The sequence below is a fragment of the Gorilla gorilla genome, chromosome X (assembly GCF_029281585.2).
Source record: "Gorilla gorilla gorilla isolate KB3781 chromosome X, NHGRI_mGorGor1-v2.1_pri, whole genome shotgun sequence".
Taxonomy (NCBI): domain Eukaryota; kingdom Metazoa; phylum Chordata; class Mammalia; order Primates; family Hominidae; genus Gorilla; species Gorilla gorilla.
In genome coordinates, this window is record NC_073247.2 from 51,860,679 (window position 1) to 51,867,353 (window position 6,675).

The window sequence follows — 6,675 nt, forward strand, 5'->3', positions numbered from 1 at the left end:
AGCTGGCTCATGCCTGTAATCCCCGCACTTTGGGAGGCCGAGGCAGGCAGATCACCTGAGGTCAGGAGTTCAAGACCAGCCTGACCAACATGGAGAAACCTCGTCTCTACCAAAAATACAAAATTAGCCCGGCGTGGTGATGCATGCCTGTAATCCCAGCTACTCGGGAGGCTGAGGCAAGAGAATCGCTTGAACCCAGGAGGCGGAGGTTGCGGTGAGCCAAGATCGCGCCACTGTACTCCAGCCTGGGCAACAAGAATGAAACTCCGTGTCAAAAAAAAAAAAAGTAATGGCAAAAACCACAATTACTTTTGCACCAACCTAATATTACTAATATTAGCTGGGTGTGGTGGCACACGCCTGTAGTCCCAGCTACTTGGGAGGCTAAGATGGGAGCCTCCCAAGGGGCTCAACATCCTTTGAGCCCAGGAGGTTGAGGTTGCAGTGAGCTGGGATCAGCATGCACTGCACTCCTGACTGAGCAGCAGAACAGACTCTGTCTCTAAAACAAAAAACCAACAAGGAAACAAAACCAAGAAACCTATAGCAAATACCATACTTACTGGTGAAAGACTGAATGCTTTTTTTTTGAGACAGGGTCTCAAAGTGAGGCAAGGATGTCCACTCTTTTTTTTTTTTTTTTTGAGATGGAGTCTTGCTCTGTCATGCAGGCTGGAGTGCAGTGGCATGATCTTGGCTCACTGCAACCTCTGCCTCCCGGGTTGAAATGATTCTCCTGCCTCAGCTTCCGGAGTAGCTGGGACTACAGGCATAAGCCATCATGCCTGGCTAATTTTTATATTTTTAGTAGAGACGAGGGTTTCACCATGTTAGCCAGGCTAGTCTCAAACTCCTGACCTCAGGCAATCCACCTGCCTCGGCTTCCCAAAGCGCTGAGATTACAGGCACGAGCCACCATGCCTGGCCAAGATGTCTACTCTTACCACTTTTATTTAACATAGTACTGGAAGTTCTAGCCAGAGCAATAAAGTAAGAAAAAGAAAAAAGACATACAGAGTTGAAAGGAAGAAATAAAACTCTTCTTATTTGCAAACAACCCAATTTTCTATGTAGGAAATTCCAAATAATCTACCCCAAAATTCCTTGAACTAAGAAGTGTGTTCAGTAAGGTCACAGGATGCAAGATCAATACACAAAAATTAACTGCATTTCTATACATTAACAGTTGTGAAAGGAAACTATCTTGGGCCCCCAAAATCACGAAGCTAAAAGGAAAAGTCAAGCTGGGGACTGCTTAGGGCAAACCTGCCTTCCATTCTATTCAAAGTCACCCCTCTGCTCACTGAGATAAATGCATATCTGATTGCCTCCTTTGGAGAGGCTAATCAGAAACTCAAAAGAATGCAATCATTTGTCTTTTGTCTACCTATGACCTGGAAGGCCCCTTCTTCCTTCGAGTTGTCCTGCCTTTCCAGACCGAACCAATGTTCATCTTACATATGTTGATTGATGTCTCATGTCTCCCTAAAATGTATAACCACTTGGGCATCTGTTGTCAGGACCTTCTGAGGCTGTGTCATGGGTGCATGTCCTCAACCTTGGCAAAATAAACTTTCTAAATTAACTAAGACCTGTCTGATTTTGGGGGTTCACACAGTGAACACATGGAAACTGAAATTCAAAACACAACATTATTTACAATCACTCCAAGGAAAATGAAATACCTAGGTATGCATTTAACAAAACATGTACAGGATCTGTTCAAAATGCTGATGAAAGAAATTAAAGAAGGCCAGGTGCTGTGGCTCATGCTTGTAATCCCAGCACTTTGGGAGGCCGAGGCAGGCAGATCACGAGGTCAGGAGTTCAAGACCAACCTGGCCAACATGGTGAAATCCCGTCTCTACTAAAAATACAAAAATTAGCTGGGTGTGGTGGCAGGCGCCTGTAATCCCAGCTACTTGGGAGGCTGAGGCAGGAGAATTGCTTGAATCTGGGAGGCAGAGATTGTAGTGAGCCGAGATGGCGCCACTGCACTCCAGCCTGGGCGACAGAGAAAGACTCCGTCTCAGGGGAAAAAAAAAGAAATCAAAGAAGACCTAAATAAACGAAGAGACATACTGTGCTCAGGGACGGGAAGAATCAACATAGTAAAGATGTCAGTTCTCTCCAAATGGTTCTAGAGGAGTAATGCAATTCCTATCACAGTCTCAGCAAGGTTATTTGTAGACATAGACAAGCTCATTCTAAAATGTATATCTGAAATGTATATGGAAAGACACAGTCTCTAGAATAGCTAAAGCAATCTTCATGGAGAAGAATAAAGTGAGAGGAATCACTCTACATGATACTAAGTCTAACTATATAACTACAGTAATCATGACTGTGGTATGGTCAGAGAGATAGGAACATAGAAACATAGATCAATGAACAGAATAGAAAACCCAGACATATGTCCAGGTGCAGTGCTTCACACCTGTAATCCCAGCACTTTGGGAGGCAGAGGCGGGAGGATTGCTTGAGCTTAGGAGTTCAAGACCAGTCTGGGCAACATAGTGAGACCTCGTCTCTACTAAAAGTAAAAATAAAAATAAATTAGCTGGGCATAGTGGCATGTGCCTGTAGTCCCAGCTATTTGGGAGGCTGAGTTGGGAGGATCTCTTGAGCCTGGGAGATCGAGGCTGCAGCAAGCTATTATTGTGCCAGTGCACTCCAGGCTGGGCAATTCAGTGAGATCCTGTCTCAAAAAATAATTTAAGAAAACCCAGACATAGATCAATGCAAATATGCTCAGCCAATTTTTGACAAAAGTGCAAAAACCGGATTTTAAGACATCATCTAGCTACATAATCAAGGCTCTGTGGTACTGGTAGAGGGATAGACAACGGAACAACAGAACAGAGTAGAGAATCTAGAAATAGAGCCACACAAATATGCCCAGCTGACTTTTGACAAAGGTGCAAAAGTAAATCAATGGAGGCTGGGTGCAGTGGCTCACACCTGTAATCCCAGCACTTTGAGAGGCTGAGGCTGGCGGATCACTTGAGTAGTTCAGTTTGAGACCAGCCTGGCCAATATGGTGAAATCCTGTCCTTACTAAAAATACAAAAATTATCCAGGCATGGTGGCGTGTGCCTGTGGTCCCAGCTACTCAGGAGGCTGAGGCAGGAGAATTGCTTGAACCTGGGAGGTGGAGGTTGCAGTGAGCTGAGATGGTGCCACTGCACTCCAGCCTGGGTGACAGAGCAAGACTCCATCTCAAAAAAAAAAAAAAAAAAAAAAAATGTAAATCAATGGAGAAATGAGAGCCTTTTCAGCAAATGGTGCTGGAGCAATTGAACATCCATAGGCAAAAAAATGAACCTTCAACCTAAATTCACACCTTAGATAAGAATTAACTCAAAATGAATCATGAAATTAAATGTAGGGCTGGGCGCAGTGGCTCGCACCTGTAATCCCAGCACTTTGGGAGGCTGAGGCAGGCGGATTACGAGGTCAGGAGATCAAGACCATCCTGGCTAACATGGTGAAACCCCGTATCTACTAAAAAATACAAAAAAATTAGCCAGGTAAGGTGGCGGGCACCTGTAGTCCCAGCTACTCGGGAGGCTGAGGCAGGAGAATGGCGTGAACCTGGGAGGCAGAGCTTGCAGTGAGCCGAGATTGCGCCACTGCACTCCAGCCTGGGCGACAGCGCGAGACTCCATTTCAAAAAAAAAAAAAAAAAGAAATTAAATGTAAAATACAAATTATAAAACCTTAAGAAAAAATAGAAAATCTGTAGGCCCTAGGGCTAGACAAATAGTTCTCAGCATTGAGGAAAAATTGACAAATTCTATCTCATCAAAATTAAAAAATGTTGTTCTGCAAAAGCCCATGTAAGTAGGATGAAAAGACAAGGTATGGCCTGGAAGAAAATATTTGCAAACCGCATATCCCACAAAGGAATCTCAAAACTTTTTGGTAAAAAAGCCAACAATGCAATTAGAAAATGGGCAAAAATTACAACAGATATTTCACCGAAAAGGATACACAGATGGTAATTAAGCACACGAAAAGAGGTTCAGCATCACTAGCCATCAGAAAAATGCAAATTCAAACCATAGTGAGATAACACTACACAAAAATAAAAAATCATGACAACACCAAATGCTGGCAAAGATAGGGACAAACTGGATCACTCATAGATGGCTGGTGGGAATGTACAAGGGTATAGTCATTCTGGAAAAAGGTTTTCAGTTTCTTACAAAATTAAACATCCAACTGCCCTATGATCTAGCAATTGCACTCCTGGCCATTCATCCCAGAGAAACAAGAACTTATGTTTACAGAAAAGCCTGTACATGAATGTTCACAGCAGCTTTATTCATAATAGCTAAAAACTGAAACCAGCTCAGATATCCTTCAATGGGTGACTGGTTAAACAAACTCTGGGCTGGGCGCAGTGGCTCACGCCTGTAATCCCAGCACTTTGTGAGGCCGAGGTAGGTGGATCTCCTGAGGTCAGGAGTTCGAGACCAGCCTGGCCAACATGATGAAACCCTGTCTCTATTAAAAATACAAAAATTAACCGGGCATGGTGGCTGGCACCTGTAATCCCAGCTACTCGGGAGGCTGAGGCAAAAGAATTGCTTGAACCTGGGAGGTGGAGGTTGCAGAGAGCCGAGATCGTGCCATTGCACTCCAGGCTGGGTGACAAGAGCAAGACTTCGTCTCAAAAAGAAAAAAAAGAAAGAAAGAAAGAAAAGAGAAACAAACTCTGCTATCATTTTTTTTGGCTTTCCCCTGCTCACCACTAGTAATTTTCATTGATATATATTTTTTTGCTTTCTCTATTTTTTTTTAGTTCTTTCTTTAAACTTTTTTTGTAGATTTTATTTCTCTAGTTTTATTTTTTCTTTATTGTTTTAGTTTTGTTCTTCTCTAGTTTTAAAATACGTGCATCAAGTATACACCTACTATGTACCCACAAAAAATAAAAATTAAAACATAAAAAAATTAAATACATTCATCAGCAAAACAGAACATTGTGAATCATATTGTCAGAAGCTCCTCCCAGGGATGTAAAACTTTTCTCCCTCAAGCTGAGCAGTGGCATTGCGGGTTTGCCTGGCATGTTTTTGACCTTGTAAAACAGCATCCTGTGGTTAGGAGCTGGTCTCTAGACGAACGAACCCAATACAGCACTTTAGTAATTTCAGGTGATGGCTGACAAGGAACGGCGTGTGCTTTCTGGTTTCTCTGGCACATAGCTGACATCACAGGGCTTACTCCTTGTGATTTAGGCGGCAGCTGCAGGAACAGCCTTCTGGAAAGACAAAACCAGCATCATTTGTCTCACCTCTCCTCGGAGTGCTGAAGCTTCCTTTTCCTCATTAGGAACATTCCTTTTACCTCAAAGAGCTATTGTGAAGAATGAAAAGCAGAAATAGCTGGGAAGCACTTCACGCCAGCCAAGGAAATGTGAGTCACCGCTTGAGTCTCAAGTAGGATTGGGCTCAGCTGTGAGTAACATAAACCCTGAAATACCAGTGGCTTAAACGAGGTAGAAGTTTATTCCTTTTTCGTAATAAAGTGCAGGAGTGTGACAACATGGATGATCGTGGAGAACATTATGCAAGTGAAATTAACTAGTCATAGAAGGACAAACACTGCATGATCTCACTTACATGTGGAATCTAAAAGAGACAAACTGGAAGAGTGGAGTGGAGTGGTGGTTACCAGGGGCTGGGCAGGAGGGGTTGGGGAGATGTTGGTCAAAGGGTACAAATTTTGTACCTCAAGAGATCTATTACTAAAATGGTGACTGCCGGTCGCGGTGGCTCACACCTGTATTCCCAGCACTTTGGGAGGCCGAGGCGGGTGGATCACCTAAGGTCAGGAGTTCAAGACCAGCCTGACAAACATAGAGAAACCCCGTCTCTACTAAAAATACAAAAAAATTAGCCCTGCATGGTGGCGCATGCCTGTAATCCCAGCTACTTTGGAGGCTGAGGCAGGAGAATCGCTTGAACCCGGGAGGCAGAGGTTGCGGTGAGCTGAGATTGTGCTATTGTACTCCAGCCTGGGCAACAAGAAGGAGACTCTGTCTGGAGAAACAAAAACAAAAACAAAATAACAATGTATTGTATACCTGAAAATTGCTAACAGAGTAGATTTTTTTCTTATTTATTTATTTATTTATTTATTTTTTTGGGACAGTCTCACTCTGTCATCAAGCCTGGAGTGCAGTGGCACAATCTCAGTTCACTATAACCTCTGCCTTATGCCTCAGCCTCCTGAGTAGCTGGGACTACAGGCATGCGCCACCATGCCTGGCTAATTTCTGTAGTTTTGGTAGAGACGAGGTTTCACCATGTTGGCCAGGTTGGTCTTGAACTCCTGGCCTCAGACGATCCACCTGCCTTGGCCTCCCAAAGTGCTGGGATTACAGGCGTGAGTCACTATGCCCGGCCACCAACAGACTTTGATCATGGTGACAAAAACATGTATAGTGTGCCTTTCATATCAAGCCAACTCTGGGTTGCAACTGGCCTGAAAGTAGGAACCCCCACCCTTGGGAGAACTCACCCTTAGCCCTGTCCCAGGCCCTTGGGAGGTTTGCCCCATCTTGGCATGACTGAAGGTAAGGGCAAGCACATGTCCTTGCTGCCCTTAGGGTTCTCATCTCCCTGCTCTGAGGGATTCCTCCTGTTTGCCTGGCGTTACCTGCCT